This window comes from Hordeum vulgare, chromosome 1H, assembly GCF_904849725.1.
Source record: "Hordeum vulgare subsp. vulgare chromosome 1H, MorexV3_pseudomolecules_assembly, whole genome shotgun sequence".
NCBI classification, from domain to species: domain Eukaryota; kingdom Viridiplantae; phylum Streptophyta; class Magnoliopsida; order Poales; family Poaceae; genus Hordeum; species Hordeum vulgare.
The window spans coordinates 458963775-458976046 of NC_058518.1; positions in this window are offsets into that span (position 1 = coordinate 458963775).

Sequence of the window (12272 nt, forward strand, 5' to 3'; positions counted from 1 at the left end):
GACCTTGTCGCCCTATGAGGTTTGTAGTAACTTGATTCGAAGCTTAATGATCACTATCATCAATTTCCATTTCAATTGGTGTAGGCGCCACAGGAACAACTTCCTGATCCCTCCTACACACTGGTTGAAGTGACGGTTCAATAACCTCATCAAGTTCCACCACCCTCCCACTCAATTCTTTCGAGAGAAACTTTTCCTCGAGAAAGGACCCATTTCTAGAAACAAACACTTTGCTTCTGGATCTGAGATAGGAGGTCTACCCAACTGTTTTGGCTGTCCTATGAAGATGCATTTCTTCGCTTTGGGTTCGAGCTTATCACGCTGAAACCTTTCCACATAAGCATCGCAGCCCCAAACCTTTAAGAAACGACAGCTTAGGTTTCTCCAAACCATTGTTCATACGGTGTCATCTCAACGGAAATACGTGGTGCCCTATTTAAAGTGAATGTGGTTGTCTCTAATCTATAACCCATAAACTATAGTGGTAATTCGATAAGAGACATCATAGTATGCACTATATCAAATAGGGCACGGCTATGACGTTCAGACACACCATCACACTATGGTGTTCTAGGTGGCATGAATTGCGAAACAATTTCCACATTGTCTTGATTGTGTACCAAAACTCGCAACTCAGATATTCATCTCTATGATCATATCATAGACAGTTTATTCTCTTGTCACGATGATCTTCACTCTAAAATAGCTTTGAAGTTTTCAATATTTCAGACTTGTGATTCGTCAAGTAAATACTCATGTATCTACTCAAATCGTCAGTGAAGTAAGAACATAACGATATCCACTGCGCGCCTCAACACTCATTGGACTGCACACATCAAAAATGTATTACTTCCAACAAGTTACTTTCTTGTTCCATGTGGTATGATTTGCATGTCTCAAGTGATTCAAAATCAAGTGAGTCCAAACGATCCATCTGCATGGAGTTTCTTGATGCGTTTATACCAATAGGTATGTTTTACATGTCTCAAATGTTTCAAAAATGAGTGAGTACAAAGATTCATCAACATGGAGCTTCTTCATGCATTTTTATACCATCATGAATCAAGCGGTAGTGCCACTAGTAAGTGGTACTATCATTACTACTTTATATCTTTTGGCATCAATATTATGAACATGTGTAGCACTACGATCGAGATTCAATAAACCATTGAAGGCATTTATTCAAGCAAATAGAATAACCATTATTCTCTTTAAATGAATAATCGCATTGCAATAAACACGATCTAATCATGTTAATGCTCAACGCAAACACCAAATAACAATTATTTAGGTTTAACACTAATCCCGATGGTAGAGAGAGTGTGCGATGTTTGATCACATCAACCTTAGAATTACTTCCAACACACATCGTCACCTCACCCTTGTTAGTATCCATTTATTCCGTAGCTTTTATTTCGAGTTACTAACACTTAGCAACTGAACCGGTATCTAATACCCTCGTGCTACTAGGAGTACTAGTAAAGTACACATCAATATCATGTATATCAAATATACTTCTGTCGACTTTGCCAGCCTTCTCATCTACCAAGCATCTAGGGTAGTTCCGCCACAGTGATCGTTCCCCTCATAACAGAAGCACTTAGTCTCGGGTTTGTGTTTAACCTTGGGTTTCTTCATTAGAGCAGCAACTCGTTTGCCGTTTCATGAAGTATCCCTTCTAGCCCTTGCCCATCTTGAAACTAGTGGTTTTACTAACCATCAACAATTGATGCTCCTACTTGATTTCTACTTTCGCATTGTCAAACATTGCGAATCGCTCAAGGATCATCATATCTATCCTTGATATGTTTATAGTTCATCACGAAGCTCTAGTAGCTTGGCGGCAGTGACTTTGGAGAACCATCACTATCTCATCTGGAAGATCAACTCCCACTTGATTCAAGCGACTGTTGCACTCAGATAATCTGAGCACATGCTCAACGATTGAGCTTTTCTCCTTTACGTTGTAGACAAAGAATCTTGTCGGAGGTCTCATACTGTCGTGGGTATAAGTCTGACAGTAGATGTGTAGGGTACGAAAGGATGGGCAGAGCCTTAGCTACGACGAGGTTGTATGAGTTCAGGCCCCTCTACAGTGGAGGTAAAAGCCCTATGTCTCAGTGCTCTTGGGAGCTTAGTGTCGAGTGGAATATAGGATTACAGTAAATGCCAACCCCTGTACCAGTGGGGAAGGGCGGCTTATATAGAGTGCGCTGCCCTCGACAACGGCCCGGTGGACAGGGGTGGAATAGTGGCGAATAAATGCCTACGTTACAGGTAACGTATGCCTTAAATGCTAATAATGGTGTATGAAAACGTATGACTGTTGCCCTCCTGGGAGGTTACGATGTACAGAGTGGAATTCAGTCGGTACGATAAATATGCTTCGAATGCTCGTCACTCACTGGATGATGGGGGGTCCTTAGTTCAGTCGGAACTTTCTAAGGGCCTTGCCCTCTATGAAGGGTAGTCCTTGGGTAGGACCTATAGGGTAGGCCTATGACCCTACCCTGGGACTATAACCCCATCATTAGTCCCCGAATGGATCGGGGTTGGAATGACGAAGTGGTGCCTGGAGTACGGATCCGACTCGTATGGATGTGACTTTGGCGTTGTTTGCCTCGATCCATTTTATCCTTTCGATCAGTGATCCGAATGAATATACCAGTGAAACGAACCGTCAGGGACCGAGTGCTTCCGCGGAATCTTTCGATGTGACCGGTCAAATTGACAGCGACGGATTTTCTGGGATCCTCAAATTTCGGTTGCCGCGCGCTCAGCGGGGATGTCGACATCGCCATCGAGGAGTTTCTACCGCCTCGATTACCATGCCGTTATCTTCTCCACTAACATCGCAGCAGCCGGTCGGGGGATAAGATTTCGGGGCCACCTGTTAGTGACCCAGTCGGAAGCTTATTTAAGCCTCTCCGGCGGGGGTTTCTTGTTGCGCTGCCCTTGTTACTCGCATTCACTCGCTCTTCCCATAGCTCCCTGCGTGCTCCAAGCCTCCTCCTTCCTCTCTTCCTCGCCGGATCTGTCGCCTTCACCATGACGAAGGGACAGACCAGCAAGCTCGAGTCACAGAAGAAGAAGAAGAAGAAGGGGGCGGCCCCTGCTCAGCGGCGACAGCGGGCACTGCCGGCGGGTTGGATCCAGGGGGATTTCCTCCCTTCCACGGTGACGGCGGATGACTTGCTGGAGCTGGTGGAGCACGACATGATCGCCAACAAGTCGTGGAGGCTGCCGGTGGAGGGCGAGACGGAGCCGGTGCCGCAGGAGGGGGAGCGCGTCTTGCTGCTCAACCACGTGTTTAGGGGCTTCTCCTTGCCTCCCCACCCCTTCTTTAGAGGTATTATGAATCACTTCGGGGCGCAGCTCCATCATTTTCCTCCCAATGCGATAGCCCATCTTGCCGCATTCGTCCCCCTTTGCGAGTGCTTTATAGGATGTCCCCCCACTGGGGGCTCTTCAAGTACATCTTCTCCGCTAGGTCCCAGACTGTCAACAAACTTAGCCAGTCGGACGATAAAACCAATCTCCTCCAGCTCTGCGGGGGCTTAGGCTTCCAGAAGAAAACGAAGGGTAACTACCCTCCTCTCCAGTTGTCCGAGTCAGTTAGGAACTGGCAGTCGACCTGGTTCTATTGCTAGAATATCGCTTGTCCGAATGCCGCGACTGGGTTGCCACCCTTTAGCCTAGACCGTCCGGCCCCTCCCAGGCAGCTTGCGCTCTCAAATGTGGAAAAGATCCAGATCCAACCTCTGGTCGACGCGCTGATAGCTGTCGTCCGCAAGGGAGTCACCGGCACAGATTTGCTGGAGACTTTTCTGGGTCGGCGCATCCAGCCGCTGCAAGCCCGACATCACGCCATGTGGCACTACGCGGGGCCTGTGGATTCCACTCGGACTCATCCAGAATGCGTGACCGGGGAGGTTGTGACAGCGTGGGTCCGCGGCATCACAGGCGCATGCGACAACCCCAGAGGAGCCCGTCGGGTGAAGCCCTTCCGCGCCGATAATCCTCCTCCGAATGAGGTGAGCACCTCTTGTCGAGTGCTTTCAATCTTCTTAGATTTATCGCTTTTCTTGTGTCGCTGCCTGATGTCTGACGTTGTCAACTGTATTTTGCACGGGAGTGGACCAACTGGCATTCTCCCGTCTCGAATGGGAATCCCGCTGAGGAAGAGGAGGGCAGCCAGGAGGGCAGCGTGGATAGCGCCGAGTACGTCTCTGACAGTGGGGAGACGGAGGAGGAGACTGAGGAGGAGGAGGGAGCGGTTGGGGAGCAGAGCTCGCCACCTCCACCATCAGAACCTCGAACTAAGCGCCGTCACGAACCTGCGGCTCCGCCGGCTCCTCCAGCGGACCCGAGTGCTCCGCCAGCCTCTCCCGTGGCTCCGAGTGCTCGGAGCGTGAAGAGGACTAGGGACGCTGCTGCCGAGCCCACGGAACAGCCATCCAAGGTGGCAAAACCTAGCGGGCCCAAGCCTCGGAAAGCTTTGCCTCGGATGAGGATCGCTGTTCCAGTCGCCTCAGCGTAAGTGTCTTGTTCTCCCATCTTGCTTCAGTATCTAGTTGAACTCATGCTTATCCGTCGAGTGGATTTCACTCGACAGAGCTGCTACCTCCGCCACCTCTCTGCCGCGCCAAGGCGATGATCCCATGGACACGGATAACGCTGCCACATCCCAGCAAGGTACGTCGTCACGACTCCGAGAGTTTGTATTATTGTTTCGCGAGCATTGTCTTTAATGTTGCCCTTTTTCTGTAATTTCATGTTGTTCAGTCGGGGTTCCTTCGGAGGTGATTCACCTGGAGGACGACGACCAAAGAGGGTCAGGGCCAGCTTTGGCGCCTGTCCTTGAGGTTGTCCCATCTGCTGCTGCTCCCACCATGGACGTGCCGCCGACCGAGACGATGCCGCTGACTGAGACGGTGTCCTTCGCGGCGGAACCGACTGGAGCGGAACTTGGGATGCCCAAGGAGTCTTCTGTCGTGCCGGGTCCGTCGACCGTACAGTACGACGCCCGACACCTCCCGGAAGACCAAGTGGGGGCCGCCAAGGAGGCCATGGTGCAGGTGGAGCTGATGATGGGTGACGCCAAGGGAGCGTATGACTCCATCACGTCTTTGTACAAGAGAAGCTTGGAACTCCGGGACGATATCCGAGTAAGTGCGCTAGTAAGTGTTTACTTTCCTCTTGTCACCCACTGGGGGTTTAAGTGATATACTCGGATACGGTAGGATTAGTTTGCAGTGCGTTCACTCCGAGTGAACCCAGTGGGTGTAGTCCCCGAGACTTCTGTCGAGTGCTTGCACCGGCAGTTGTCTTTATATGTATTTTCCGTTACCCGAGTGGATCAGAGCTGATCTGTCCGAATGTTTCCAGTGGGGGCACTCCGAGTGCACCCATTGGGTGTAGTCCCCGAGAGTAGTGTTACTCAGGTCGGGTGATAGTAGTGTCATAGATTTGTCTGTTTGTCATGTAGCTCAATAGGACCGGCCTGTTCGAGCTTCATGCCAGTGGGGCCACTCTTAGTGAACCCACTGGGCGTAGTCCCCGAGACCGTTGTCGAGTGCTTGCATCGGCAGGGGTCTGAAGAACTTTGAGCTTTGTTTGTTTTCCTTGTTGAATGTGTCTGATCTTCCCTTTGCGCTGATTTGGCAGAAGACTTGCGAAATGGGATCCGCGTACAATGCTCTGAAGGCTGAAAAGGTTCAGCTTGCTGCGGAATTGGAGGCGGTTCTGAATGACTTGGCTGGTGTGAAGGGGGCTCTTGCTGACCGAGATAAGTCTTTGGAGGAGTCCCGGGAGACCAACAAGGTATTGGTGGCCGAAATTGAGAAAATGGGCAAGCAAAGAACTGAACTGATGGGTCAGATGAAGGTGATGAACAATCGGTGCATGGCGCAGGAGAAGTACGTCAGTGACTGGGCAAGGAAGATGATTGCACTGCTTGGTGGTAAGTTTTTTGCCGAGTGCTTCTTGTCTTTGGAGTTTATTCTGCGCTTACTTTCTGCTTGTCTTTTCTTGGCAGATTTTTGTCTGGACGTTGAGGCTGAAGCAGCCGACATTGAACGGTCGGTTGTTCCGAACGTTCCACTCGGCGACGAAGCCAACCGGGACATGCTCCGAGCGCATATTCGCCTTGGCAGAGTGGGACCTTTCATTGGCCGCTTGAGAGAATTCATCGGCCGGATCGACAAGGAGCTGTGGCCCGAAGACGATTCCCGGCAAGAAATAGAAGGGTTGATGACTCGGCTGGAGGACGTCCCGAACCGAGTGCACGCATGGAAGAAGTCTGCTGCTCGTTGTGGTGCGGACGTGGCACTATCTCTGGTCCGAGTGCATTGCAAAGAAGCTCCCGAAGAAAAGCTGAAGGCGTTGCAGGTCGCCAACACCAAGAAGCTTCGATTCGAAGATTTCATGGAGACCTTCATCGACACAGCCACTCACATCGCAGACGGTATCGACCTTGACACCTTTGTGGAGCCTGCCAGTCCTGGTGACGCTTGAAAAACTTTATGGTGAACACACTTTTGCCTCGAAATGTCGAGTGTTATCTGTATCAAACTTTGGCCACTCCTGTTGGTCGTCACATTTGTGGTTCGATGTGGATAAGCTTGATCCACACTAAGCCGATCCAACTTTGAATTCGAATCGAATATTTTGCTCTTCTTTTGCCAAGTTTTTTTTGACACGGTTTTGGCTCATGGTTTTTGTTTGGCGTTTCTTGGTGAAGCCAATGGAAAACATGCGGAGCATGTAATTGTCAGTTGTCTTCACATCCACATGAGCCTCAATGAGGGTCTGCTAAGCCTCCGAGTGGATCTCGAGGATACGCTCGAAGGAATCTTTTTTACTTAGGCGATTCTGGATCGCAGCTAAGTCCTCGAGTGCGGCTTTTAGTGCGCACTCGGAGCGAGTTTGAACTCATGTAGTTGTCAGTTGTCTTCACATCCACATGAGCCTCAATGAGGGTCTGCTAAGCCTCCGAGTGGATCTCAAGGATACACTCGAAGGAAGCTTTTTTACTTAGGCGATTCTGGATCGCAGCTAAGTCCCCGAGTGCGGCTTTTAGTGCGCAATCGGAGCGAGTTTGAACTCATGTAGTTGTCAGTTGTCTTCACATCCACATGAGCCTCAATGAAGGTCTGCTAAGCCTCCGAGTGGATCTCAAGGATACACTCGAAGGAAGCTTTTTACTTAGGATTCTGGATCGCAGCTAAGTCCCCGAGTGCAGCTTTTGGTGCGCACTCGGAGCGAGTTTGTACTTAGGCGATTCTGGGTCGCAGCTAAGTCCCCGTGTGCGGCTTTTGGTGCACACTCGGAGCGAGTTTGTACTTAGGCGATTCTGGGTCGTAGCTAAGTCCCCGAGTGCGGCTTTTGGTGCACACTCGGAGCGAGTTTGTACTTAGGCGATTCTGGGTCGCAGCTAAGTCCCCGAGTGCGGCTTTTGGTGCGCACTCGGAGACAATTTTTACTTAGGCGACTTTGGGTCGCAGCTAAGTCCCCGAGTGCGACTTTTACCGCACACTCGGAGAGAGTTTTTACTTAGGCGACTTTGGGTCGCAGCTAAGTCCCCGAGTGCGACTTTTAGCGCACACTCGGAGAGAGTTTTTTACTTAGGCAACTCTGGGTCGCAGCTAAGTTCCCAAGTGCGACTTTTAGTGCACACTCGGAGAGAGTTTTTACTTAGGCGACTCTGGGTCACAACTAAGTCCCCGAGTGCGGCTTTTGGTGCGCACTCGGAGCGAGTTTTTTAGACCGGAGTCTGCAAACGCGAAAGAATTTTGGACCTGCAAGAAATCAGTCTGCTTAGTATTACTTCAATGATACTCATTCTTTACATTGCCCCTGTCGGCGGTCACGTGAGAAGCGCTTTAGGAGATCTCTGTTCCATGCTCGCGGCTCGTCCGTTTCCCTGTCGAGGTTGTAGAGTCAATATGCTCTGTTGTTCAGCACCTTTGAGATTATGAAGGGTCCTTCCCAGGCGGGAGCCAACTTGTGAGGCCTCTGCTGGTGCACTCGGAGCACCAGGTAGCCTGCTTGGAACGTGCGACTCCTGACGTGCCGCGCGTGAAATTGCCGCAGATCTTGTTGATAAATTGTTGAGCGAGTCAGTGCCATCTCGCGCTCTTCTTCCAGTAGATCCACTCTGTCTTTCCTGGCTTGCTCTCCTTCGGCTTCGGAGAAGAGTTCGACTCGCGGGGAGTTGTGAAGCAAGTCACCCGGAAGGACTGCCTCGGCTCCATAAACGAGGAAGAACGGGGATCGCCCTGTAGATCTATTCGGAGTTGTGTGGAGGCCCCACAACACCGAAGGCATCTCGGTGACCCATGCGCCGGCGGCATGTCCAACTTCCCGCAGGAGTCGAGGCTTCAACCCTTGAAGAATAAGTCCATTCGCCCGCTCTGCTTGCCTGTTTGTTTGGGGGTGCGCCATAGATGCAAAATCCACTCGGATACCTTGGCCTATGCAAAAACCTTTGAATCTGTCCGAGTCAAAGTTTGTGCCATTGTTAGTGATTATGTTGTGCAGGACTCCGAATATGGCGATGATGTCTCTGACAAATTTGATGGCCGTAAGGGCGTCGAGCTTCTTGATGGGCTTGGCTTCAATCCACTTGGTGAACTTGTCGACTGCCACCAACAGATGAGTGAATCCCCCTTGGCCTGTTCTGAATGGTCCTACTATATCTAATCCCCACACTGCGGACGGCCAAACAAGAGTGATTGTCTTCAGCGCAGATGTTGGCTTGTGGGACTTGTTCGAATAGAACTGACAGCCTTCACATCGGTCGACCATATCTTTTGCCATTTCATTCGCCTGCAACCAGAAGAAACCAGCTCTGAATGCTTTGGCGATGATTGCTCTTGAGGAGGCATGATGGCCGCAGGCTCCCGACTGAATTTCTTCCAGGATTAACTGTCCCTCCTCAGGGGAGATGCATCGCTAAAGGACGCCTGAAACACTTTCCTTGTACAACCGGCCATCAATGACGGTGAAGGACTTCGACCTGCGGATGATCTGCCTCGCTTGGACTTCGTCTTATGGTAATTCTTGCCTCAAGATGTACGCAATGAACGGCATAGTCCAATCGGGGATGAGAGCAAGAATCTCCATGATCAAATCAACCACAGCGGGGACCTCAACTTCAGTCGGATCTGTCGAGCTCTTCGGTTGTACTGGTTCCTCTGTGAAAGGATCTTCTTTTACTGAGGGAAGGTGTAGGTGCTCGAGGCAGACATCTCTCGGGACCGGTCCCCGAGTGGATCCAAGTTTCGCCAATTCATCAGCTGCTTGGTTTTTCAGTCGCGAAACATGGTGGAGTTCCAGACCTTCAAACTTCTTCTCGAGCTTCCTTACTGCGTTGCAGTATGTAGTCATGGTGGGGTTCCTGACATCCCACTCCTTCATCACTTGATTAACCACCAAATCTGAATCGCCATAGACCATCAGGCGACGGACGCCGAGTGTGATGGCCATGTGCAATCCATAAAGGAGAGCTTCATACTCTGCCTCATAGTTGGAAGAATCGAAATGTATCTGCAACACATACTTAAGATTATCACCTTTTGGCGATATGATCACTACGCCAGCGCCGGAGCCATTCAACATCTTGGACCCATCGAAGAACATAGTCCAATGAGCCGAGTAGATGTGAGTCGGTTGCTGTTGTTCTACCCATTCTGCTATGAAGTCAGCCAGAGCTTGAGACTTTATAGCCTTCTTGGCTTCGAACTTGATGTCGTAGTATAACATCTCCATAGCCCACTTCGCCACTAGGCTTGATGCGTCTCGATTGTGGAGGATTTCCGACACCGGAGCATCAGAAACGACAGACACCGAGTGGTCTTGGAAATAATGAGCCACCTTCTATGCAGTCATGTAGATCCCATAAATAAGCTTTTGATAATGGGGATACCTCTGCTTGGAAGGAGTCAGGACTTCGAAGACATAATATACTGGCCGCTGAACCTTGTACGCTTTGCTTTCTTCTTTGCGTTCGAATGTGAGAATAGTGCTGACGACTTGATTTGTAGCCGCGATGTATAGAAGAAGGGGTTCTTTACTGAGCGGGGCAGTAAGAACCGGCCGGGTGGAAAGCAGGGCTTTGAGGTCGCCGAATGCAATTTGGGCTTCGTCTGTCCACTCGAAAGTATCTGATTTCTTCATGACTCGGTACAGAGGTAACGCCTTCTCGCCGAGTCGAGCGATAAACCTGCTCAAAGACGCTAGGCAACCTATGAGCCTTTGAACATCATGTATTTTGACCGGCCGCTCCATTCGGATGATGGTCCCAATCTTTTCGGGGTTGACATCGATCCCTCATTCGGAAACGAAGAAACCGAGTAACTTTCCGCTAGGAACACCGAATGAACACTTGGTAGGGTTGAGCTTGATATCGTACCTACGAAGGTTGACGAATGTTTCTGCCAAGTCAGTCAGCAGGTCGGAACCTTTGCGTGACTTGACTACGATATCGTCCATATATGCCTCCACATTGCGACCGATCTGGTCAAGGAGGCATTTTTGGATCATGCGCATAAAAGTTGCACCTCATTCTTCAAACCGAATGGATAGTGATGTAGCAGAAACACCCGAATGGGGTGATGAAGGCTGTTTTTAATTCATCCAGACCATACAGACGGATCGGATGATAGCCCGAATAGGCATCAAGGAATGATAAACGCTCGCAGCCCGCAGTCAAATCAACAATTTGATCAATGCGGGGGAGCGGGAAATGATCTTTCGGGCAGACCTTATTGAGATTCTTGAAGTCGATGCACATACGGAGAGACTTGTCCTTCTTGGGCACCATGACAACATTGGCGAGCCACTCGGAGTGGTGTACCTCGCGAATGAAGTTGGCTGCCAAAAGTTTAGCCACCTCCTCTCCGATTGCCTTCCTTTTGTGCGCGGCGGACCGACGCAGGCATTCTCGGACGGGCCGAGCGGTAGGATCCACATGCAGTCGGTGCTCAGCCAACTCCCTGGGTACACCTGGCATGTCAGCGGGCTTCCATGCAAAAATGTCCCAGTTCTCATGGAGGAATTGGATGAGCTCGGCTTCCTATTTTGGATCAAGGGTGGTGGCGACGTTCGTCGGGGCGGCGGTGTCGTTCGTCGGGTGGATGCTGACTTTCTTCGTGTCACCCGCCGACTGGAATGCGGACTCTGAAGCTAGCTTCTTCGAACGCATCAAGTCAGCGGGGTCGGCTGTCTTCTTGTACTCATCCAGCTCGAGGATGGCCATCTGCTGGTCGGCAATCCTCGACCTCTGCTGCAGACACTCCTCGCCCCGCTGCCGATTGCCTGTGATCGTGATCACACCTTTGGGACACGGCATCTTCAGCTTCAAATACACGTAACATGGTCGGGCCATGAAACGCACGTACGCCGGACGACCCAGAATCGTATGGTATGCACTCTGGAAGTCCACCACCTCGAATGTCAGCTTTTCCTTGCGGAAGTTCTTGTCGGAGCCGAAAACGACGTCCAACGCGATCTGGCCGAGTGACTTGGCCTTTCGTCCTGGGACGACTCTGTGGAACTGCATGCTGCTCTCGCTAAGTTTGGACATCGGAATGCCCATCCCCTTGAGAGTGTCGGCGTACATGATGTTCAAGCCGCTGCCGCCGTCCATGAGGACTTTGCGCAGTCGGACTCCTTCCACCACCGGGTCGACGACCAGAGCCTGGCTCCCTGGGGTGGGCACATGTGCTGGATGGTCCGACTGGTCAAAGGTGATCGCAGTCTGAGACCATTTGAGGAACGTGGGGTTGGTTGGTGTTGCCATGTTCACCTCCCTGTTCACCATCCTCAGTCGACTCTTGCTTTCCATGTCAGCAAAAATCATCAATGTTGCATGAACTTGGGGGAACCGATCCTCCTTGTCCTCATCATCCTGCTCGTTGTCCTTTTCACTCGGTTGCCCTTCGCCGAACCCTTGGATCAGGAGGCGACATTGCCGAGTGGTGTGCTTCGGGAATATGGCGTTGCCTTCTTCGTCCATCTTCGTGTGGATTGGACATGGCTGATCCAGGATGGAGTTCCCGAACTGCTTCTTCTTGGGGGTGTACTGAGCTTTCCCCTTGCCCTTGAACTTGGCATTGGTAATGGCTGCTGCCTCTGCCTGCGGAGTGGACGGAGCTTTCTGCTTTTGCTTCCGATTGCTGTTCCCATCTTCGTCGGTGACTGCCTTATGCTTGCCGCTACGTATGCGGTCCTCTTCTTCGCCATTTGCATAGCGTGCGGCTATCTCCATC